The following is a 25,983-nucleotide window of genomic DNA, read 5'->3' as shown; positions in this document are numbered from 1 at the left end:
ATGCAGTTGGCGACACCAAGGCGCACATTGGTGCTGTTGCAGACCTCACGGAGGCTGGGTCAGTGGCTTGAGCAAAGGCCTACCCTGGACGACCGCGTGGAGAGCCTGGCACAACTGTGTGAGGAGTCTGTTGCGATCCAGCGCGAGCAGCTCCAGGTATTTGTGGGGTCCATGCAGGAATTCTCCCGTGTGTCTGCTCGCCAAGCGGAGGCGACGCAGCAGATGATCCGCGAGAAACGTGAAAACACCTCCTCCAACCATGCCATGCGACATGCATTCTTGGCGGTACACGGGCTGCACCCTGAGCTCCCGTGATCACAAGCACCGGCACACAGGCTCGGAAGGCGATCCCCGGTTTTGTCTTCCCCTCCAACAGCCCCACAAGAGGCGATCGTCCCAACATGTCCCCCACCACGGCAGGAAGTCTTGCCATCGCCCACTGCATGCCGGCTTCGCAGCAGTATCGGGGACCAAAACGGGTAGGTGAGGCAACAACACAGGGGGGGTCCAGGATCTAGAGGGAAACGAGGCCGCAAGTAGGGAGGGGGTGCACACTTTTTAATATTGTTTCTATTGTTCATATTTATTGTTGGTGGTGTTATTTCACTGTTGGGGTGTGGGCGGCGGGTCGGTGGGGGGGTGGGGTGGTTGGGTTGGGAGAGTGTTTGGTGTTTGTAATTGAAAAATAACATTCAAAGGTTGTCATTTTATTAAAACCATTTTATTTCACTTTACAATTGTTGTGCAGTATCTTCTAATAACGTAAGCTAAAATAGAACATTAGTGCAACTATTGTTAAACAATGTCCAGGCCAGACCAAGTAAGTATGAAACATCACTTATTTATATAAATATAATAAAATGTCTAATTGTGAGTCGATCTATCTTTAAAAGGCCCTTAAATAATTCACAAACTATCTAAGCCCCTGTTTAAGAGGCCTCCTCTCTTCCTCCGACATTCAAAATGGTGTCCGTAGTGCCGAGGTCTGTGAGGAAGGCCAGGCAATAGCAACTATTCTCCAGCGATGTTCTCGGCGAGTGATCAGCCCGACGATGTGAGCCGAAAGTTGGGCCGGGCGACCAACTCAGTGATAAGTGCAGCGATGTGTCCAACTTTCCATCTTTGGGTGATATATGGGCACTAGCCCAGCGATGTGAAGTGGAAAGTCTACTCCTCTATGTGTTCGGCACATTCTCGGATGATTCTCCTCCACTTTGAGTGGTCTTAGGCCGGGTTTCCCAAGAGTCGGTGTAGATGTTTCATTTTTCAAGGAGGCTTTGAGGGTGTCCTTAAAACGTTTTCTCTGCCCTCCTGGAACTCACTTGCTGTGACGGAGCTTGGAGTAGAGTGCTTGATTTGGGAGTCTAGTATCGGGCATGCAGACAATGTGGCCTGTCTATTGGAGCTGCTCAAGCGTGGTCAGTGCTTCAATGCTGGGGATGTTGGCCTGACATTGGTGCGCTTATCCTGCCAATGGATTTGCAGGATTTTGTGGAGGCAGCATTGGAGGTACTTCTCCTGTGCTTTGAGGTGCCTACTGTACATAGCCCATGTCTCTGAAGCATACAGGAGGGCAGGTATTACTACTGCTCTGTAGATCATGAGCTTGGTACCGGGTTTGAGATCATGGTCTTCAAACACTCTCAGGCGACCGAAGACTGCAGGTGTAGGAAAATGTGACCCTAATTCTTTTAATTTATTTTTAGGTATTTCTATGCTCATCAAAATAAAGGATGTTAGTGTGGAGAACTACAATATTTTAACACCGATGCAGCCAATGCTTTGACCTTTAACATAGAACATTTACAATAGCTTTTTGAAATTTTCATATTCCCACATGAGCAAGGCCCCTTGAATGACTTGCCAATTTATGTTGAATTACAGCCAATTTTCTGCTATTGATCTCCATCAACAAAGGAATTTGATTGAAACTATCCAAACTCATTTTAGTCAGAACCCTTGAAGCTGGCAGAGAGAAAATGCTTTGGTGCTATTAATCTGTGTTGTGTTTGAAAGCAGCTCTCATCGGTAAAATTTCTGTGTTAACAATTGTGCTACAAGCCTCTATGTACGAAGGTTTTAAAAATCATTAGTGCCAGAACAACTCGATGACCATTCAGATGACGGCAATCAAATTGCCTGAGGCCAGTATCAACTCTAAGCAAGGTTTTCCCACCTTCTCGGAAGCAGACATGTGCAGTAGATATCCTTGTATGAATCTCTATCCTTTTTGATCCATGAGCTTTACCTGAGTCTGTGATCAATTAAATTTACTTTGGTGGGTATACTGCCCACTGTCGCCTGCAGAACGCCTGCATACCGACGAGAATTGGAAGTTTCATGGAAAAACAGCTGCATACCACTGACATACCATCTGGTGCGACTTTGGTGACTGACATACCGCCGAGCGGTATGCGCACCGTCCGCCAACACTGAAGACCCGACATACCGACGAAAACGGCAACATTGGTCACTCACCACCGACATACCACCTTGAAGTATACCGTTCTGGAAAACGGGCTTTTATGCTTCGTAAAATGGGCGGTAGTACACGGTGCGTTCATTTGGATATTGAGAGAAGCAGCAGCATTTGGAGATAAGCAGGAGCATTGGAGCAGAGCTTCCGACTCTGGAAGTCTAAAACAGTAGATTAGTGCTTGGCACCAGGGGGAGGGGTCAGGGTTACATGTGGCGTACAGTCACGTAGCGCAGTCTTTCTTAAATGTCCACCGCTGTTGCATTACATATCACAGACAGACAATACATCCCCCAACATTGCTGTACATCGCATGAGCCCAACATTAAGGTTCAATAAAGTTACATGGCATTACATGAGGCCACATTATAATACATTACACGCCCGCAACGGGGATTGTATTGAACTGACCATCCTGTGTGGTGGGTGGGTCAACTCCAATGTGGTTGGTATCCCCGACGAGCGACAGCGCACGGAGCTCAATGTCATTGAGGGATTCTTGCTTTGGGGGTCCTCCCCCAGTGCGCCGCTGATCAGCTGCTATTGTAGATCTCTTCTGCATAGATGAAAGTAAATCAAAGTAAATATCTTCAATCCATTTAACATCACACACATACACAGACAGAGACACACACAGACAGACATTTACATGGTACATGGCATATGGGGGCTCCATAAAGAAAATCATTACTTACTCTTGCAACCCTCACCAGGTCGTTCCATCTCTTACGGCAGCGCTCTCCACTCCGTACCATTGTGCTTGTTGAGGAGACTCCCCGATCTCATTTCATATTTTATTGTACACCTTTGGGAACGGCCACCCTTTGGTAAATCAGAGTACCTCTGCGTTATGTTTTCCAGCAAGGCAGGTAGCTCTGTGTCATCGAAGGACGGAGCCCTCAACCTCCCATCCTTCTCAATATTCCTGCGCTTAATGGGTTTCCATTATGATAAGTATTTTCATGATTGATAGTATTCTTAGCCTCTTTAATGATTATGATATATCTATATTATATGATTATATTAAGAAGCAAAGCAGCAGCCTTCGGGTACCTCACTGATCCTTCTCACTGTCTCTCCTCACTGCCACTCTCTGCGCATGTGCAGGTGATCCTTGACCCCCGAAATTGCAGCAAAATACAAGTTTGGAGAAAAAAAAATTGCGCATGCGCAGTGCGCCGCTATACCGTCGATCGAGGAAAGTGTTTCTCCGGCTCGACTCCATTCTGTGAGACCGCCCGCTGTGCAACGTTCGCACAACGTTGGCAGGCCGCCGAAAAGAAGACGACCAAAGTTGAGGTCTTGCGTCTCGGTGGTCTGCCGACGGTGAAAAACAACGGACCGCCGCGGTACCACTGGGAACTCGGCAGATCATCGGTAAATACCAAAGTCGGCCCCAAGGAGTTTCTCTGCTTTCTGCGAGCGAAAATTCATGTATCATGTGAGTCTTTTAAATAAGAAAATAAAGCAGAAGCCAGTGTAAGCATTGAGCAGGAAAGTCAAAGCCAGATGTGCTGCTAGTGCAACAGTGTCAGGATGTTCGAAACGTGAGTTAAGTGTCAAGCAAAACTAAGTATGACAGAAGTGATTTGCTATAGTTCCTCTAGGGAAGCTTAATTTTTCCAAGCCTGAGGAATAGTTGAACTGGAAAATTAGATGGAAATACTATTGTATAATGTCAGGGCTAGCTGATAGACAATGAATTGCACTGATTTACTGCTTGGGTAATAAAGTAGAGAATATTCTCATATAGTTCAATCTGACATGATGAAAATGCAAAACATGTCACAATGCTAGGAAAGTTTGTTGCGCATTTCAACACCAAGAAAGATATGATTTATGAAAGGTCTTATTCTATAAAATAAAATAGCAACACTTCAGAGCCTACACAAGCATTCTTTACTGATCTTCACAGATTAGCAAGACACTGAGTATGGATGAGTTATGTCCAAAGAAGAAAGAATCAGGGACATACTAACAATGGGAAGAGTAGATGATGCTTTGAGTGAACGTCTGCAGTTAGATGCAGCAGTGCTGCAGATACACTGGAAAGAAGCAGTAAAACGTCAAAGTCTAGATTTTTTGCTATTGTGAAATTGAGGTGCATCTTTGGCGTGGTGGGATTTGTGCCCACAACCAATCTGCGGTTCTGATCTTCGCTAATTTTCGAGCCTTGTGGTCATTTACATTATTTTGCCAGAGTTACCAGTCTTCACCAGGAGATCCATCTTAACGGAATGAAGATTGGCTGGAGCAGGCCATGTAAGCTCGCTGCCTATGAAACTATAATCATTCACCTGGTTCAGAACTAGTGTAAGTTCAAGAAATTTGCGTGAGCTGAAAATTTTCATTGGGAGCAGAGCTATGTTAATGAAAAGCAAAGGGCTTCGGCGGAGGTTTCATGGAATCAGCATTGGAGATTGAGGAAATTTGGGCGTAGCGTAAAAATGGGCATAAATCACGTTTGAATTTCCTTGATCTTTTATGCCAAAAATCATTATGCTGTATTTGCGCGTTGTTTCGGCATAACTTTTCAGGAGATTCTGGGTCAGTATGATAGGAAAGTGTTACAGGAAGTAAGTGCATCTGGTTTTGCCCATTACATTCTATGCTTTTTTAAATGCCAAATTTGTGGTCATGCTTGCACCTAATTGGCTGAAATTTCATATTTGTAATACATTTACAATTTGCCAATGAAGAGGTAGACAACGTGTTAATTAAATGTGTGAAAAGCAGGTAAATGTCTAATTAAAATCTATTTAGAACTTATGAAAATAACCAATCCAGAATGAGCAAGCAATAAAAGCTACCCCAAAAAATTAATACCCAATAAGTATTCTTCAGTATTTTTCAAAAAATGTTTTCGCCTTCCATCTTGAACTCTCAGTATCTAAGAAGCTTAGTACTGAAACTAAGGTTTGTAACATAATAGACAAAGAAATTGCAAGAAACTGATTAAACTTACTTGTACATCGCATCTTATATGTCAAGACTGTCTACTTCCACCTCTCTAATATTTCCTGTCTCTGCCTTGTCTCAGCCCATCTGCTGCTGAAACCCTCATCCATCCTGTTATTACCTCCAAACTCGACTATTCCAATGCTCTCCTGGCCAGCCTCCCATTTTTCCACTCTCCATACACTTCAGCTTATCTAAATCTCTGCTGCCTGTGTCCTGTGGAGAGATGGCGAGGGATAGGGAGGGAATTCCAGAGCTGAAGGCAAGGCCGCCAATGGCAGAGCGATTCAAATTGGGGATGAGCCAGAGGCTAGAATTGGAGGGACGCGGAGATCTCGGATTTGTAGGGCTGAGGAGATTGCAGAGATAGAAAGGGATTTAAAAACAAGGGTGATGATTTTTAAATCAAGACGTTGCTGGACCAAGAGTCAATGTAGGTCAAAGAGCACAGGGGTGATGGGTAAACAGGACTTGGTGCGAGTTAGGAGACGGGCAGCCGAGTTTTGGATGAGTTCAAGTTTATGGTGAGTGGAAGATGAGATCTGGCCAGGGGAGCATTGGAATAGTCGAGTTTGGAGGTAACCAAAGAATGGATGAGGGTTTCAGCTGCAGTTGAGCTGAGGCAGGGCGTAGATGGGCAATGTTATGGAGGTGGAAGTAGGCAATCTTGGTGATGGAGCGGATATGTGGTCATTCCAGTGCCGGAGTGGGGCTTAAGGAGTTTCAGGCTCTTCAGTTTTTTTCTGTGGCAACGTTCATGAAAAAGGTAGCATAAGTTACTATATTAAAAGGATTCATTATTTCATAAATATAATTTGTTACATGAAACAAAAAAACTGCATTTTGAAATTTGGCATTATTTAATTTTTATATTTTGTAATATATCCTAAATGGCCACAATTGTATTTATTTTATTTATGTTTAGCTGGGAGAGAACTCAACAACAGCCAGCATTCAAAATGATGAATATAAATAGTGCACTTAAAATTAACTGGACCACTCAAGTGGTTTGGAGCCAGAGTTTGTAATTGTAATGCACGACTTTTCTTGACCCTGTGCATCAAGGAAGCCACAAGGGGGCAATGCTGATCTTGATCTGGCATTTATAAATGGCTCATAAAATGTACACGGAGTGGAAGGTGTAGCACCCCTGGGTAATATAGATCACAATGATGGAGTTTAACATGGTCTGGGAGTTGGAAATACCCAAGACCAACAGCCAGATACATAACTGTAAAAGGGCTAAATCAGTGAAATGAGGGAACAACTAAAACAAATAGAATGGTGGAATTTCTTCAACAACACTTAGTAGAATGCAGAAATTACAGAATGAGATGGACAAATCTTTAAAGATATAATACTGAGCCTGCAGGATAAATACAATCTCAAAACCAGCAAGCTCAGATGAAACAAATGTGAACCTCAATGGATTAATGAATAAATTAAACGTGTGATAAAGAGGAAAGATGCCTTTATAAAGGAAAGGAAAGGGGGCTTACTGACATGATGCAGAAAATCTTTAAAAGGATGATCAGGGGATGCAAAGAGTGACCTAGAAAAAAGAATAGCAGCTAAGACTAAACATAACAGTTAAAAAAATATATATATTTCAGTACCACAATACGTAGCAAGCCCCTGAAGCTGGGCAGGTGGAAGGGGTATCAATGGCTGAGCATTTTGGTGGTAGTGATCATAATTCAGTTAGATTTAGGGTGGTTATGGAAAATGACAAAGATAGACCAGGAATAAAAGTTCTCCATTGGGGAAAAGCTAATTTTAATAAGCTGAGATGTGGTTTAGCCAAAGTGGACTAGAAACAGATACTTGAAGATAAATCCGTGTCAGAGCAGTGGGAGGCATTCAAGAAGGAGATAGTGAAGATTCAGAGCAGGTATGCTCCCTTAAAGAAAAAGGGTGAGACTAACAAATCTAGAACCCTCTGGATGTCAAGGGGCATACAGGGTAGGATAAAGAAAAAAGGGAGGCTTATGACAGATACCGAGAGCTCAATACGGGAAAAACCCTACAGGAGTATAGAAAGTGCAGGGGTGAAATTGAAAAGGAAAATAGGAAAGCAAAGAGCGGGCATGAAAAAATATCGGCAGGTAAAATCAAAGAAAACCCAAAGATGTTTTATAAATACATTAAGAGCAAGAGGATAACTAAAGAAAGAGTAGGGCCTATTAGTGACCATAAAGATATGTGAAGGTGGAAGAGGTGGGTATGGTTCTCAATGAATACTTTGGACTAGAACCTCCACTTTTGTGCTTAGCGCCCAAAAATGAGCGTTATTTCCGGCGTGGGCATTAAAAAAGGGTTTTCAGATCGCCGGCTTCTCGCCCATTCTCAAAACACCCAGTTTACATTTTTGAAAATGGGCGTTACCGCGAGCGATATCAAATGGGTGGGAGCGTTAAATATTTCTGACCTTCTGCCGAAAAGTGTGGCCGTCTTCAGCAACAGCATGGCAACACTCGATTCCCGCGATTCAGGAGGTCAAGGATCATCATGACGTGCAGAAGAGGAGACAGAGAGAGAGGGAGCTCAGAGGCACTGAAAGCGTGAGTGGCTGTGGTGTGTGCTTGTTTGGCTGTTGTGGGAGGAACGACAGAGATTCACTAGCAGCAAAAAGCCTACTAAACACCAAAAACATAGTTGCCACTGAGTTTTTGTCCAACAAATCAGATATAACATGGAAGGGATGGAGGAGGCCCTGGAGCTGGTAGCCAGGAACACTGGTGGCAGAGGGCTCCCAGTGGTCCCGGAGCACCGCACTGCATCCCAAGGTGACGCACCCCCATTGCCAACCACACATGAGAGCCAGCAGCAACATCTTGCTTATGGCTCGTAGCACGTTCCCACCTCGGGACTGTCCTCTCTCGTATCCGTCCAAGCAGCACTTCGACCGTCACCCGCCACACTCCCCCCCCCCCCCCCCCACCCCCCCGCCCCCTGCAATGAAGCATTGCCTGAGGACCTCCTCGGACAGGCGGCTTGGAGTCAGGAGGGTAAGGGGCAGAGGTGGGGAGGAGAAGCAGTGGGTGGGCGGGAGGTGGGGGGTGGGGAGGGTTGCTTTGCACTGAAATACTGATGATTTCAGACTAATATTCGATTTAACTGTTTTTTATTTAACAAAACCTTGTAGCATATTGGCCCAGATAGCTGCACCATTACACGCTGATGATTCCTTAACATCAAAGTGTATAATCACACTTAACTTCAATCAACTTAAACTTTAACTGTCACCAAGATGATGCCCACCATTGATGTATGACCTGCACACCCAGCAGTGTGTCAGCCTTGTAAATAACACTAACGTTCTTTCAGGCAAAGCGATCATTGATGAGCTCCTGACGTAAGGCTCTTGCAGCTAACATGCTACCATGGGCCCTTTCATGTGGTCTACAGAGGGGTGTGGGCATGGCTTCAGCATCAGCCTGATTGGCCCGATGTCAGTGTCTGCCTCCTCGTTGTCCTTTTCATCTCTCTAGTGAGGTGGACTGTCAGACTCATCAGGCAATTCTTGTCCCTTCCTGATAGCCAAGTTGTGTAGCATGGAGCACACCACCACGAATTGAGCTACCTGCTCAGGGTGGAATTGGAGCTCGCCTCCTGAGTGGTCCAGGCATCTAAAGTGCTGCTTCAGCACTCCAATGGTTTTCTCCATAATATTTTGAGTTGCTCTGTGGCTCTCATTGTATCGCCTCTTGGCCTCGGTGTGGGTGTCACGAGGGGGCTCATCAGCCAGGTGGCAAGGCCATATCCTTTATTCCCAAGCATCCAGCATTGACCTTGTGGCTCATTGTTAAACAAGTCAGATACAATGCCCTCATGCAGGATGTGAGCATCATGGATGCTGCCCGGAAATTGAGCATTCACTACCAGTACAATTTGCTGGTGGTCGACAACCAGTTGGCCATTTGGAAAGCAGTGACAGGATCGGTCCAAGTCAGCATGGATTTATGAAACGGAAATCATGTTTGACAAATCTAGAATTTTTTGACGATGTAACTAGTAGAGTGGACAAGGGAGAACCAGTGGATGTGGTGTATTGGGACTTCCAAAAGGCTTTTGACAAGGTCCCACATAAGAGATTAGTGTGCAAAATTAAAGCACATGGTATTGGAGATAATGTATTGACATGGATAGAGAACTGGTTGGCAGACAGGAAGCAAAGAATAGGAATAAATGGGTCCTTTTCAGAATGGCAGGCAGCGACTAGTGGGGTACCGCAAGGTTCAGTGCTGGGACCCAAGCTATTTACAATATACATTAATGATTTAGACGAAGGAATTGAATGTAATGTCTCCAAGTTTGCAGATGACACTAAGCTGGGTGGCAGTGTGAGCTGTGAGGAGGATGCTAAGAGGCTGCAGGGTGACTTGGACAGGTTAGTCGAGTGGGCAAATGCAGGGCAGTATAATGTGGATAAATGTGAGGTTATTCACTTTGGTGGCAAAAACAGGAAGGCAGAATATTATCTGAATGATGACAGATTAGTAAAAGGGGAGGTGCAATGAGACCTGGGTGTCATGGTACATCAGTCATTGAAAGTTGGCATGCAGGTTCAGCAGGTGGTGAAGAAGGCAAATGGCATGTTGACCTTCATAGTGAGAGAATTTGAGTACAGGTGCAGGGAGGTCTTACTGCAGTTGTACAGGGCCTTGGTGAGGCCACACCTTGAATATTGTGTACAGTTTTGGTCTCCTAATCTGAGGAAGGACATTCTTGCTATTCAGGGAGTGCAGCGAATCACCAGACTGATTCCTGGGATGGCAGGACTAACACATGAAGAAAGATTGGATCGTCTAGGCTTATATTCACTGGAATTTAGAAGAATGAGAGGGGATCTCACAGAAGCATATAAAATTCTGACGGATTGGACAGGTTAGATGCAGGAAGAATGTTCCCAATGTTGGGGAAGTCCAGATAAGGGGTAAGCCATTTAGGACTGAGATGAGGAGAAACTTCTTCACTCAGAGAATTGTGAACCTGTGGAATTCTCTACCACAGAAAGTTGCTGAGGCCAGTTCATTAGATATATTTAAAAGGCTGTTAGATGTGACCCTTACGGCTAAAGGGATCAAGGGGTATGGAGCGAAAGCAGGAATGGGATGCTGAAGTTGCATGATCAGTCATGATCATATTGAATGGTGGTGCAGGCTCGAAGGACCGAATGGTCTACTCCTGCACCTATTTTCTATGTCTATGTTTCTATGACATTCAGGGAGTGGAATCCCTTGCGGTTCCTGAAAACCTCAGCATCCTGAAAAGGTACCCGCATCGCAATGTGCGTACAGTCTATTGCTCCCTGCACCTTGGAGAAGTTTGCAATTCTGGAGAATCCTAGAGCACTCTCACTCTGTGCCTCCCTGGTCACAGGGAAGCCGATCAAGTCCCTCCTGCATGCGTACAGAGCTTCAGTGACCTTTCTAATGCAGTGATGTGTGGCATGCTGAGAAAGTCCGCAAGTGTGGCATGCTGAGAAAGTCCGCAAATGTCGCCAGCTGTGGCCTGAAAAGAACCCGAGGCCTAGAACAACAGTGCCACGGTGACTTTGACCTCGACAGACAGTGCAGTTCTGATGGCGCTGGCAGGCTGCAGATCTGCCCTTATCAGCTGGCATACTTCAGTGATAACCTCTTTGTGGAAGCGCAGTCGCCGAAGGCAGGTGGTGTCGGGCAAGTCGAGGTAAGAATGTTTCTCCTTGTACTTGCGGTGGATGTAACGTCTGGTCCTCCTCATCTGTCTGTCACTTCATATATTGGGTACATAATGCAGTGGAGCATTCCTTCAGCGATGTCGAGTCTTCTGCATGTATTTGGTCACCAAGAGAGGGTGAGAAAGGACAGGCCCCATTGCAGTAGCTCTCTGTTTTCCACTGATTGCTCACAAGCAATGAATAGCCCGACGAACACACCTCTTCAATTCCAATCGGTCACAGTGTGGTCAAGATGTTTTTAGAGATGTTCATATCAACTCCAATGACCTGCAGAGTACATCCGAACTCCGCTGAGGTTAGAAACATAGAAACATAGAAACATAGAAAATAGGTGCAGGAGTAGGCCATTCGGCCCTTCTAGCCTGCACCGCCATTCAATGAGTTCATGGCTGAACATTCAACTTCAGTACCCCATTCCTGCTTTCTCGCCATACCCCTTGATCCCCCTAGCAGTAAGGACCTCATCTAACTCCTTTTTAAATATATTTAGTGAATTGGCCTCAACAACTTTCTGTGGTAGAGAATTCCACAGGTTCACCACTCTCTGGGTGAAGAAGTTCCTCCGCATCTCGGTCCTAAATGGCTTACCCCTTATCCTTAGACTGTGACCCCTGGTTCTGGACTTCCCCAACATTGGGAACATTCTTCCTGCATCTAACCTGTCTAACCCCGTCAGAATTTTATATGTTTCTATGAGGTCCCCTCTCATTCTTCTGAACTCCAGTGAATACAAGCCCAGTTGATCCAGTCTTTCTTGATAGGTCAGTCCCGCCATCCCGGGAATCAGTCTGGTGAACCTTCGCTGCACTCCCTCAATAGCAAGAATGTCCTTCCTCAGGTTAGGAGACCAAAACTGTACACGATACTCCAGGTGTGGCCTCACCAATGCCCTGTACAACTGTAGCAACACCTCCCTGCCCCTGTACTCAAATCCCCTTGCTATGAAGGCCAACATGCCATTTGCTTTCTTAACCGCCTGCTGCACCTGCATGCCAACCTTCAATGACTGATGTACCATGACACCCAGGTCTTTTTGCACCTCCCCTTTTCCTAATCTGTCACCATTCAGATAATAGTCTGTCTCTCTGTTTTTACCACCAAAGTGGATAACCTCACATTTATCCACATTATACTTCATCTGCCATGCATTTGCCCACTCACCTAACCTATCCAAGTCGCTCTGCAGCCTCACAGCATCCTCCTCGCAGCTCACACTGCCACCCAACTTAGTGTCATCCGCAAATTTGGAGATACTACATTTAATCCCCTCATCTAAATCATTAATGTACAGTGTAAACAGCTGGGGCCCCAGCACAGAACCTTGCGGTACCCCACTAGTCACTGCCTGCCATTCTGAAAAGTACCCATTTACTCCTACTCTTTGCTTCCTGTCTGACAACCAGTTCTCAATCCATGTCAGTACACTACCCCCAATCCCATGTGCTCTAACTTTGCACATCAATCTCTTGTGAAGCACAGCAGCCTTTTAAAGGAGGCGACATGTGATCTACAACATGGCGTCCATAATGCTGTAATTCATCCCGGTTAGTTCCACTTTTTGTGGGCGTTTTTTTGAGCGAGCGATATTGTGGGTGATATGTGTACGAGGTGGTGAAATTGACGATGGTCGCTGGTTTCCATGGCCGCTGGTTTGGGTAAATATGCTCTTTATGACAAAAAACAATGGGTGGGCGTTAATATTGAATCCAGGAGTTCGTTCCGTGCGGAAAGTAACGCTGGGCGATATCATGGGCGTTGAATTCTCCCGTTCTGCTGATTTCGCTCCAAAAAAGTGGGCGGGCGGTAATAGTTTTTCTCGGCATTAAGCACAAGGGGAAAGTAACACTCGGCGATAAGTTTCTGAACAATGCCCGTCAGTTTCCATTTTGTGCCAAAATGAGTGATATATGGGCGTTATACGTCATTTCAGTGGTAAAATGGGCGTTAAGTGGGCGTTAATCAGGCCAAAAAAGTGGAGGTTATAGCCCTTTCTGTCTGAGGGACAGGATAAATCTTAATTTAGAAAGTCGTGGATTAATCAAGGACAGTCAGCATGGATTTGTTAAGGGAAGGTCGTGTCTGACTAATTTGATTGAATTTTTTGAGGAGGTAACAAGGAGGGTCAGTGAGAGTAGTGCATTTGATGTAGTCTATCTGGATTTTAGCAAGGCTTTTGATAAGGACCTGCATGGCAGACTGGTCACCAATGTAAAAGCCCATGGGATCCAAGGTGAAGTGGCAAGTTGGATCCAAAATTGGCTCAGAGTCAGGAAGCAAAGAGTAATGGTCGATGGGTGTTTTTGTGACAACAATAACAACTTGTATTTGTATAGCGCCTTTAACGTAATGAAACATCCCAAGGCGCTTCACAGGAATATTATGAGATAAAAATTTGACACCAAACCTCATAAGGATAAATTAGGGCAGGTGACGGGGTAGCTTTTAAGGAGCGTCTTGAAGGAGAAAATAGAGGTGGAGAGGTTTAGGCAGGCAATTCCAGAGCTTACGGCCTAGGCAACAGAAAAGGCACGGCCACCAATGGATGAGCGATTATAATCGGGGATGCTCAAGAGGACAAAATTAAAGGAGAGCAGACATCTCGGCAGTAGCGGGGGGGTAGTGGGGCTGGAGGAGGATAGGGAGGGGCGAGGTCATGGAGGACTTTGAAAGCAACAATGAGAATTTTGAAATCGAGGTGTTGCTTAACCGGGTGTCTGGAAGGCTGTTTCCAGTGGGGTTCCTCAGGGCTCAGTACTAGGTCCTTTGCTTTTTGTGGTATATATCAATGATTTGGTCTTGAATATTGGAGGAATGATGATGAAGTTTGCAGATAATACAAAAATTGGACGTGTGGTTGATAATGAAGAAGAAAGCTGTAGACTGCAGGAAGATATCAGTGGACTGATCAGGTGGGCAGAGCAGTGGCAAATAAAATTCAATCTGGAGAGGTGGGAGAGGGTGAACAAGGCAAGGGAATGCACAATAAATGGTAGGACACTGAAGTGTCGAAGAACAGGGGGACCTTGGAGTGCATGTCCACAGATCCCTAAAGGTAGCAGGACAGCTCGATAAGGTGATGAGGGTCTGGAACTCACTGCCTGAAAGGGTGGTAGAGGCAGAAACCCTGGTAGCATTTAACAAGTACCCGCATATGCACTTGAAGTGCTGTAACCTACAAGGCTACGGACCAAGAGCTGGAAAGTAACATTAAGCTGGATAGCTCTTTGTCGGCTGGCATGGACACGGTGGGCCGAATGGTCACCTTTTGTGCTATAAATTTCTATGATTTCTATGACATTAAGAGGGCAATCAGAACATAGATTGGAAAGCAGACCAGTGGGGTGACCATATTCAAAAAGGGAGGCAAAACAGATACAGGCATCTACAGTCTTTCTTCTATTCCATGTAAAATAATGGAATCGATTATCAGAAGTGACCTTGAAGATCATCTGTGTAATATATCGTACGACATCAGTAACAAACACACTCTACAAGCGAATGCATAGAGAGGCTCTGTTTAATGTCTCATCCAAAAGATCATGGGCTAGAGTTTCCCTAACCTGTTTTTCTGGCACCCTCACCCGAGGTGCGTCGTTTATGTCCGCCTCCCAAGCGCGCCGAAAAAAGACGTTGTTATTCTGGCTGCTCCCCAGCCTCTCCTCGGTCGTGGTGCAGTGTGGCCCAATGGATTGAGGGCAGAGCCAGGTCCCGGCACTGTAAACAGTGCTTGGACCTCTGCACATGTGCACTAGAGTCTGCACGCATGTGCAGTAGCTCCTGGCAGGCCGTTTCTGCAAACGTGCGCTGCAGGCTGTGTGGGAGGGGCCCGAAACACGCCGTCCCTAGCCCTGGCTGAATGGGCTCCCTCATCGGCGGTCCGCTGCGTTCCATAAGGTAGGACTTCTATTTTTTATTTGTTATATACTGATTGATTTGGGTGTTTTAGGTGCAGGGTTCCTTCTATTTTTTTATTTGTTATTTATTGATTGCTTATTACTTTGGTCTTGGTGCTTTAGGTGCAGGTTCCTTCTATTTTATTAATTAATTGCTTATTATTTTTTGTGCTTGGTGGTGCTTTAAATGTAGTTACTTGCGAGATTCCTTATCTCTAGGTAAGGTTTTCTGTGCGGACAGAAGTGGCAACATACGCTGGCCTAAGTTAGTTTGGAGCAACTATTTGCTGGCCAAACGCCTAAAACAGGGGTAAGTGGCTGGAAACACCCCCTTTTGGAAAAAAAAATTGAACTAAAAATAAACCTAACTAACTCACTTACACTGGCGCAAATTAAATGGCCAGAATTGCTACTAAAAAGATAGTCCAGAAAAATCAAGTTGCTCCAAAAAAGAAGAGCAACTCCTATGGAAATTTGGGCCTGGTATCTCCAACTGTGCAGCACTCCCTCAGTACTGCACTGAAGTGTCAGCTTGGATTTTGTGCTCAGGTCTCAGGAGTGGGACTTGAATCCATGACCCGCTGGCTCAGAGGGAAGGGTACTAACAATGAGACAAGGCTAATACATTATTTCGGCCTTTATTTGTTTTACAAGTTGATATTGTTCAGATATTTTTGTTTGTTTTCATTTAATTTTACAGAAATAAATTACCGTATTCCAAGATGAAAGGTGATGACAGAATTTTGCTGATTGATATTAAAAATAAATTGATGTGTATAAAAAAAAATATGGAAACATTTGATCTTCTTTGTGACAGGATTTTTAAAACTGCATTTTAGTTTTCTTTGTCATTTTCTCAAAACCAGGTATTTATTTACTGAGACACAGTGGAATCTTTATTTTTATTTTTTCAACGGTGGTATCTATCTATTTACCTGAGGAAAAAGTACTTTAGTTTCTCGGAACCCAACAAAAACTTGTCCAGTGTCTCTGTGAACATCTCTTTTGAACTTACAGAACCATGCTGCTAGACCTTGGGACCCTATCTCCACCTCCCCCTGCGCTCTCTGACCCCAGCAATCTTGCAGTGAGCTAAATGTCACAGTTACCTCTGTGTTGCCAAACCCCAGGTTCTCTTACCATCATCATCGTAGGCAGTCCCTCGGAATCGAGGAAGACTTGCTTCCATGAGTTCTTGGGTGGCAATACAGTCCAATACGGGAACCACAGTCTCTGTCACAGGTGGGACAGATAGTCGTTGAGGGAAGGGGAGGGTGGGACTGGTTTGCTGCACGCTCTTTCCACTGCCTGCATTTGATTTCTGCATGCTCTCGGCGACGAGACTCGAGGTACTCAGCGCCCTCCCGGATGCACTTCCTCCACTTAGGGCGATCTTTGGCCAGGGACTCCCAGGTGTCAGTGGGGATGTTGCACTTTATCAGGGAGGCTTTGAGGGTGTTGTAACATTTACACTGTTCACCTTTGGCTCGTTTGCCGTGAAGGAATTCCGAATAGAGCTCTTGCTTTGGGAGTCTCGTGTCTGGCATGTGAACTATGTGGCCTGCCCTGCGGAGCCGAACAAGTGTGGTCAGTGCTTTAATGCTGGGGATGTTGGCCTGGTCGAGGATGTTAACGTTGGTGCGTCTGTTCTCCCAGGGGATTTGTAGGATCTTGCGGAGATATTGTTGGTGGTATTTCTCCAGCGACTTGAGGTGTCCACTGTACATGGTCCATGTCTCTGAGCCATACAGGAGGGTAGGTATTACTACAGCCCTGTGGACCATGAACTTGGTGGCAGTTTTGAGGGCCTGGTCTTCAAACACTCTCTTCCTCAGGTGGCCAAAGGCTGCACTGGCACACTGGAGGCGGTGTTGGATCTCGTCGTCAATGCCTGCTCTTGTTGATAGGAGGCTCCCGAGATACTTACACTCTGCTGCCAAACCACGGGACCTCTCAGTGGTCCACTACCCCACTATTAAATCTCAGTGCTGCTAAACTCCAGCACCTTCACCCCAATTCTAATAAACTCCATGACAAACCACAGCTATAGAAGTTCAGTCCCTACCATGCTGCAACAACCCACACTTCTCAATTCTGCTAAATACCAAGGTGTAGAGTTTCCACTTTGGGCAATCCGAGTGCAAATTGTGCTTGAAATTGCACTGGTTTTCCGAAGTGAAGTTATGGTTTAACTTTCCACTCGAACGCATTTGTATAATTACAAATGTAAAATCCTCCATGAATAGGTCAGCGCAATAGAAGGTAATTGATTTTTTTACCCCTTGAATTCAAGAGTATTCATTGATGTTTTTAAAAGTCGTAACCTGCTGCAGTTTTATTAATACAGCTGAAAATGTGTTTACCACCTGTGAGTAACCCAATTTTAAATCACTGAAAATGACTTTTTTTTAAAAACTATGCTAAAACATTTATTACTTTCATTGGTGTGCACTAATCAGTTTCTTAGTAAATTAAATAAGAACACAAGAAATAGGAGCAGGAGTAGGCCATTTGGCCCCTCGAGCTTGCTTCTCCATTCAATAAGATCATGGCTGATCTGATCTTGGCCTCAACGCCACTTTCCTGCCCGTTCCCTATAACCCTTGACTCCCTTGTAGTTCAAAAATCTGTCTATCTCCACCTTAAATATACTCAATGACCCAGCTTCCACAGCTCTCTAGGGTAAAAAATGCCAAAGATTCAAGGCCCTCTGAGAGAAGAAAATCCTCCTCATCTCTGTCTTAAATGGGCGACCCCTTATTCTGAAACTGTACCCCCTCGTTCTAGATTCCCCAATGAGGGGAAGCATCCTCTCTGCATCTACCTTGTCAAGCCCTCTCAGAATGTTATATGTTTCAATAAGATCACCTCTCATTCTTCTAAACTCCAATGAATATAGGCCCAACCTGCTCAACCTTTCGTCGTACGACCCCTTCATCTCAGGAATCAACCGAGGGAATCTTTTCTGTACTGCCTCCAATGCAAATATATCCTTCCTTAAATAAGGAGACCAAAACTGTACGCAGTATTCTAGGTGTTGTCTTACCAATGCCCTGTACAGTTGTAGCAGGACTTCCCTATTTTTATACTCTACCCCTCTTGCAATAATGGCCAACATTCCATTTGCCTTCCTAATTACTTGCTGTACCTGCATGCTAACTTTTTGTGTTTCATGTACGAGGACCTCCAGATCCCTCTGTACCGCAGCATTCTGTAGTCTCTCTCCATTTAAATAATAATTTTCTTTATTATTTTTCATACTAAAGTGAATAACCTCACAGTATCCCACATTATACTCCATCTGCCAAATTTTTGCCCATTCACTTAACCTGTCTATATCCCTTTACAGATTCTTTGTGTCGTCCTCACAACTTGCTTTCCCATCTATCTTTGTATCATCAGCAAATTTAGCTACATTGGTCCCTTCATCCAAGTCATTAATATAGATTGTAAATAGTTGAGGACCCAGCACTGATCCCAGTTGCACCCCACTAGTCACTGTTTGCCAACTGGAAAATGACCCATTTATCCCGACTCTGTTTTCTGTTAGTTAGCCAATCCTCTATCCATGCTAATATATTACACCCAACCCAGTGAGTTTTTATCTGGTGCACCTTATCGAATGACTTCTGGAAATCCAAATACACCACATCCACTGGTGGCCTCTTATCCACCCTGCTCGTTACATCTTCAAAGAACTTCAGCAAATTTGTCAAACATGATTTCCCGTTCATAAAACCATGCTGACTCTGCCTGATTGAATAATGCTTTTCCAAATGTCCCATCCGGTCCAGGGGACTTGTCCGCCTTTAGTCCTGTTAGTTTACCTAGTACATTTTCTCTAGTGATAGTGATTGTTTTAAGTTACTCCCTCTCCCTATAGCCCCTTGAATATCTGTTATTATTGGGATGTTTATAGTGTCTGATACAAAATATTTGTTCAAAGTCTCTGCCATTTCCCTGTTTCCCATTATTAATTCCCCAGTTCCAAGGGACCAATGTTTACTTTAGCTACGCTCTTCCTTTTTATTTATCAGTAGAAGCTCTTGCTGTCTGTTTTTATATTTCTTGCTAGTTTACTCCTCTTTTTTTTTGTCATCCTTTGCTGGTTTCTAAAAATTTCCCAATCCTCTGGCTTACCGCTTATCTTTGCAATATTGTATGCCTTTGTTTTCAATTTGATAGCATCCTTAACTTCCTTAGTTATGGATGGGTAATCCTTCTCGTCAAACCTTTCTTTCTCACTGGAATATTTTAAAATATTTTAAAAACTTTTAAAACATGCCTACTTAGTGCCTTTCAATCTTAAAAAAAAACGAGCTTAATTTGAAGAGCCTCCTTGAATGGTTGCAATCGAGCGCAATCACCAGAAACTCACCATGCTCATTATTTCAATCTGGGGGTGTGGACAGTTTTACGGATGGGGTTGGCTTCCGGCCGATGTTTTTTTAACCAACATTAAAGATTCCAATGAAGTACTTTATTGAAGTGTCGTGACTGTTGTAATGTAGGAAACGCGACAGCCAATTTGCGCGATCGTCTACGCTGGTTTGGCCGACTTCAGGCGAAAACTAGTGGAAACTCTAGGCCAAAGCTCATAAATCTTGCCAGTCATCTTGCTAGATACCCTGGGCATTAAAATGTTGAGATGCGAATTGAGTACATAGGAATATATAATAATGACCAAAGCCACTAAGAAATGGACTGAATTGAAGATTTTAATACCCAAAACACCACTAAAATTCCAGAATAAAAACACAGTTGATCAAAATGTAAATCGGTGATCCTAATATATTTTATGTTGCACAGTATAACTATGTTGTTATAAAGTAATGTATCTTTCAACTCTCTGTGACAACATCACATAAGATCCACAGTGCGAGCTGTTTCTGAAACATGTTAAAGATACAAAATTAAGCGATGTGGCAAGAGAAAATGCTCGTATTTCAGTATAGTATCTTGTTTTATCTATCAAACATCTCGTTCTTTAAAGACGAGTTGGAGATGTAGAAGATAGACATGTAGAAAAAGGTACAAAATGGAATAATATTGCTGAGAAGAATCATTGATTATATCAGGCATAAAACTAAAATGCAACTGAAGTGACAGGGAAAAATGTCTTGCTTGTAATGTTCATGTTTAATGCAATTGTACTTGTTACTCAACTTTATATTGCAATATTTCTAACAACTTGCTCAATAGAAGTGCAAGGGTAATCATAGTTTTTAATAATTTATCATGCTTCAATATTCATATGTTGATAGAAAGAACTTGTTAAGGTCTATAATATTTTAAACTAAATGGATTAATAGAATTAATGGTTCTTCACTGAGGAAAGTGTGTATGGGATTAATAAACAGTTGCTAATGGTTTTTTAAAAAAGTTACATAGGATGTCAAACAGCACAATTTATAGACATGATTGCTTTAGTGGATTTTTGTTAGCTAAATGCATATTGATCAGTGGACCATTATTTGGTTTGTGACAGAATTTATTGATGTGGTCAGTGAATGAATAACTTAGCACAGGCAGAAATGTAGAAAGTAGAAAAAAGTTCATAAATTAATATGTGAACAAAGTACCAAAATGTGTCATAATAAAAAGAGTAAAGCTTCAATTTTGTATGACCTAATTTGATGCGTAAACAGTTTGATATCGTTGACTATTTTTCTAAATTATCTCCATATAAATTAATCTATTTTCAAGCATGTTAATTTAATTGGGAGAACAGTTGTTGACACTGTTAATAAACACTCAAGACTGCATATACGTTTAAATTTTTAATGCAAATGTTAGAGCTGCTTAGACTGGGATTTTGCTCACCTTGGTGGGTCCAGTCTGGCCGGGGTCAGTGGCAGGTCGTGGCCCTGCTGATGGCTCCATCCCGCTCTGAAATGAATTTCCGTTGATTGGGCTTGTTAAACACGTTTTCCGGTCCAAATAGAGGAAGTGGGTCTGGTGACATAATTTGGTGATGTCATTTGATGATGCATCATGAGCGATTTCTTTAAAGAGAGCAAGGCCAACTTTAGTTTGACATTTGTGCTGTCAGTGTTATACAGCAGTGACGATGACTGAACAAAGGCACAGGGCTGCATCCATGTTCTCCCATGACTCCCTCCATATGCAGGGAGGTCCTTTTTCCCTTCCCATGGGCGGAAGAGACCTCCCCAGCAGACCTAAACAGCTTGGTTGCACATTGCACAGGAGGTTACTGTTGTGCATGCAATAACTGTTAGACTGAGTACTGTTTAACTCCAAGAGGTATGACTTTGGCTCTGCTTTATTAAGGCCCAAAGTGTCTAATATACAAAATGCCTGGCCTTTTATACTTGGGCTGCACCCACGTGCGTGCAACCCAGTGGCCTCCAACAGTGACGCCATTTGGTGGCTAGTGATCCCAAAGTACATACATGACAATATCCCCCTCTGAGATATTAACACAGTCTTTTACAAATTGAGATGGTCCGGTGTTTTACGCTCCTGGGTTGACCGTCTCAGTTCAACTCCAGCCTTGGGTGAGAGTTCAGAGTCTGTTGTGACTGGTGGCTGGGTGGCTGACCTGGTGGGAATGGCAATGGCCATGTCAAGGATTGAAAGTCCATTTTCATTTAGCATGTCAGTGATTGAAAGTCCCGATTCACTGATGACCACTGAGTCCTCTGATGACTGGGGGTCGGTTGGTTGGCCGTCGATTGTCTCTTCCTCCGACTGTTTCGTTTCATCTGTGTGCCACAGCTTTGTCTGATCCATATGTTTCCTGCATGTTTGCCCATTTTTGAGCTTGACAATAAATACTGTTACCCTCCTTGGCCATGACAGTATCAGCGATCCACTTGGGACCCTGACCAAAATTCAGAACATGTACAGGATCATTTGCAGAAATATCGCGTGACACAGCTGCGCGATCGTGGTACCCTTGCTGACTTTGTCTTCTATATTCAACATGATTATTCAAGTCAGCATGTACAAGAAATAACTTGGTCTTAAGACCTGTCTTCATCATTAGTTCAGCAGGCAAGACCCCGGTAAGCGTGTGTGGTCTTGTCCTGTAACTCAGCAGCATGCATGACAGGCGGGTCTTCAGTGACCCTTAAGTTACTCGCTTCATACTCTGCTTTATGATTTGGACAGCACTTTCTGCTTGCCCATTGGATGCAGGTTTGAATGGTGCTGACCTTACATGTTTGATACCATTGAGTTTCATGAACTCTTGAAACTCCTGACTGGTGAAGCATGATCCGTTGTCACTAACAACGATGTCAGGCAGACCATGTGTCGCGAACATGACTCTGAGATTCTCAATGGGAGCTGTGGATGTGCTGGATGACATGATTATACACTCTACCCACTTCGAATATGCATCCACCACAACTAAAAACATCTTCCCCAGGAAAGGACCTGCAAAGTCTATATGGATCCTGGACCATGGTTTGGAAGGCCACGACCACAGACTCAGCGGAGATTCCGCTGGTGCTTTGCTGAGCTTCATGCAAGTGTTGCACTGATGCACACATGATTCCAGCTCAGAGTCAATTCCCGGCCACCATACCTGAGACCTGGCGATGGCTTTCATCATTTCAATGCCGGGATGTGTGCTATGTAGCTCCCGTACAAATTTCTCTCTCCCTTTCTTGGGCATAACAACACGATTGCCCCACAGTGCACAATCCGACTGAATAGCCAGTTTGTCTTTGCGATGAATGTAAGGTTTGGTCTCCTCGCACATTTGCTTGGGTATGGCAGACCAATCACCTTTGAGGAATGCAACTTTTCACCACCGATAAAATCGGGTCCTGGCTGGTCCAGGTCTTAACTTGTTGAGCCGTGACAGGGGTTCTTTCACTCTCAAAAGCATCCATAACTAACAATAGGCCCGCCGGTTGTGGCGTTTCCACCTCCGGTGTGGGCAACGGCAAATGGCTCAAAGCATTGGTACAATTCTCGATGCCAGGTCTATGGCGAATGACATAATCATAAGCGGATAATGTCAGCACCCACCTCTGGATGCGGGATGAAACATTGGTATTGATACCTTTGTTTTCAGAGAACAGTGAAATGAGCGGCTTGTGATCTGTCTCCAGTTCAAACTGAAGACCAAAGAGATACTGATGCATCTTTTTAACCCCATACACACAGGATAGTGCTTCTTCCATGCTGTAGGCTCTTTCCGCTTTAGACAAACTTTTTGAAGCATACTACGCGACTGGTTGGAGTTTACTCGACTCATTAGCTTGTTGGGGTACGCAATCAATTCCATATGACAAAGCATCACAGGTCATTACTAAACGGTTACATGGGTCATAATGTACCAGTAGCTTGTTACAGCAAAGCAGATTAGTGGCATTCTCAAAAGCTCTGTCTTGAGACGCACCCCACACCCAGTTGTCGCCTTTTCTTAGCAGCATGTGCAGTGGTTCTAATAAGGTGCTCAATTTAGGTAGGAAGTTGCCGAAGTAGTTGAGTAGACCCAGGAACGAACACAGCTCCGTCACATTCTGCGGCTTGGGTGCATTCTTGATGGCCTTGGTTTTCGCGTCCGTGGGCCTGATGCCGTCAGCAGCAATTTTCTTCCCCAGGAATTCGACCTCTGGTGCCATGAAGATGCACTTCAAGTGTTTCAATCTGAGTCTCACTTTGTCCAGGCGATGCAGAACCTCTTCCAGGTTATTCAGATGTTCCTCAGAGTCACGACGTATGATCAGGATGTCATCTTGGAATATGACGATTCTGGGAACGGACTTCAGTAGACTCTCCATGTTCCTCTGAAATATTGCTGCAGCCGAGCGAATTCCAAAAGGGCACCTGTGATAAATAGTCCTTTATACGTGTTAATGCACGTAAGTCTCTTCGACATCTTGACCAGCTCCTGTGTCATGTGAGCCAATGTCAAGTCCAGTTTGGTGAATGACTTCCCCCCTGCTAGCATTGCAAACAAGTCATCAGCCTTCAGTAACGGGTACTGATCCTGTTTCGAAACCCTGTTGATCGTAGCCTTGAAATCACAGATTCCGACTGTGCCATCACTTTTCAGCACAGGAACAATGGGGATAGCCCATTCATTAAATTCAACCGCTGATATGATCCCTTCACGCTGGAGTCTGTCCTGTTCGATCTCGACCTTCTCCCTCATTGTATACGGAACTGCCCGAGCTTTATGATGGATGGGTTTTGCATCCGAGTCCACATGGATCTGCACTTGGCTCCCGTGAAGTTGCCGATGCCTGGTTCGAACAGCGAAGCAAACTTGCTCAGTACTTGGACACATGTATCTTTCTCCGACGACAACGCCTTGATATCATTCCAATCGCATCTGATTTTTTTCAAGCCAGTTCCTGCCAAACAGCGTTGGGCCATTGCCTGGGACAATCCATAGCGGTAACTCATGAACTGCACCGTCATACGACACTTTAATTGTGGCACTGCCAATCACCGTTATGAGTTCTTTGACTCGCCCCCGTGTCCAGTTCCATCGATACCGGCACCCCATTAAATTTCACGTTGATCATTATCGGTTTGCTCTTAGTTAGGAACGAGTACAGTCCATACACTTCCTCCTTTAGTATCTCGGATTGCGTAACCGGATCCACGCTAGTCTGACCATCATCCTCCATGTGGTGTGTCGCAGCACGCTTGCTCATCTGCGGACACTTGCGCTGGAGATGCCCCACTCTCAGACAGGCTTTGCAACTATGTTGCTTAAATCGGCACGACTGGTGCCGGTGATTTCCTCCACAATGCCAACATGGAGGAATTGGATGCATTCCCGCTGGCAGACTTTGGGCAGCCACAGGTTTCGCATATGCAGTCGGGTAGGCCCTGCCATGTGCCGCTCTGCTGAACGCCGAATCAATCATATTTACAGTACTTGCCGAGTCTCGATTTTTCACTGATACCTGCTTTAGACTTCTATCCGTCGTCATGCATGGCTGAGCGATTGTGATAGCCCTGTTCAATTCCAACGTCTCCACCGCCAGTAGTTTATGCAGGATCAACTTGTGGTTGATGCCGATTACAAAAGTCCTGCAGCATGTCTGCCAAAACAGCCCCGAACTTACACGGTCCCGCTAGACATCTCAGGTCAGCAATGAATTCCGCCACATTCTGGCCCTCTGAGCGAACGTCCATGTAAAATCTGTATCTCGAGATGATGATGCCTTTGTCTGGCTTAAGGTGGTCCTGTACCAGTGTACACAATTCTTCATTCGTCTTTTCTGTTGGACTCACAGGCAGGAGTAGATTCTTTATCAGACCATAAATTTTTGGACCACAAACCGTGAGGAACACCGCCCAGCGCCGATCTGCGTCGCCAACCTCCTCCATTTTGTTGGCCACGAAGAACTGGCTCAAATGGCTCACAAAGCCTGCCCAATCTTCTCCTTCCACAAAACGCTCCAACAATCCAATTGTGCTCATTTTTGCATGCAAAGGTTCTTGTTGCCTCGTCGCTAAATGTTGTGTATGCAATAACTGTTAGACTGAGTACTGTTTAACTCCAAGATCAAGGGGTAACATTTGCTAATGCAGTTCAGGAGTGTTTAAACTAATATGGCAGGGGGATGGGAACCTATGCAGCGAGCCACGGCGAAGTAATATGGAGTCAGAAACAAATGGTAGAAAGGTAAAAAGCAATAGTGGAAGGCCGAGTAAACAAAGTCAAGAAACAAAAAGGGCCACACTACAAACTAATTCTAAAAGGATAAAGGGTGTTTAAAAAAACAAGCCTGAAGGCTTTGTGTCTTAATGCAAGGAGTAGCCGTAATAAGGTGGATGAATTAACTGTGCAGATAGATGTTAAAAGATATGATGTGATTGGGATTACAGAGACGTGGCTCCAGGATGATCAGGGCTGGGATCTCAACATCCAAGGGTATTCAACATTCAGGAAGGAATAGAATAAAAAGAAAAGGAGGTGAGGTAGCATTGCTGGTAAA

At 44.5% G+C, this 25,983-nt stretch overlaps 1 protein-coding gene across 1 annotated transcript in view; it reads left to right on the top strand.

The window, feature by feature from the left end:
* Positions 1–25,983, top strand: part of LOC139265339 (uncharacterized) — a 514,006-nt gene that overhangs the window by 89,991 nt on the left and 398,032 nt on the right. The window lies entirely within an intron of this gene.

The sequence above is a fragment of the Pristiophorus japonicus genome, chromosome 6, assembly GCF_044704955.1.
Source record: "Pristiophorus japonicus isolate sPriJap1 chromosome 6, sPriJap1.hap1, whole genome shotgun sequence".
Classification (NCBI taxonomy): Eukaryota; Metazoa; Chordata; class Chondrichthyes; family Pristiophoridae; genus Pristiophorus; species Pristiophorus japonicus.
The sequence above is the reverse complement of the archived record's forward strand: the minus strand, read 5'-3'. Positions and strand labels throughout refer to the sequence as shown.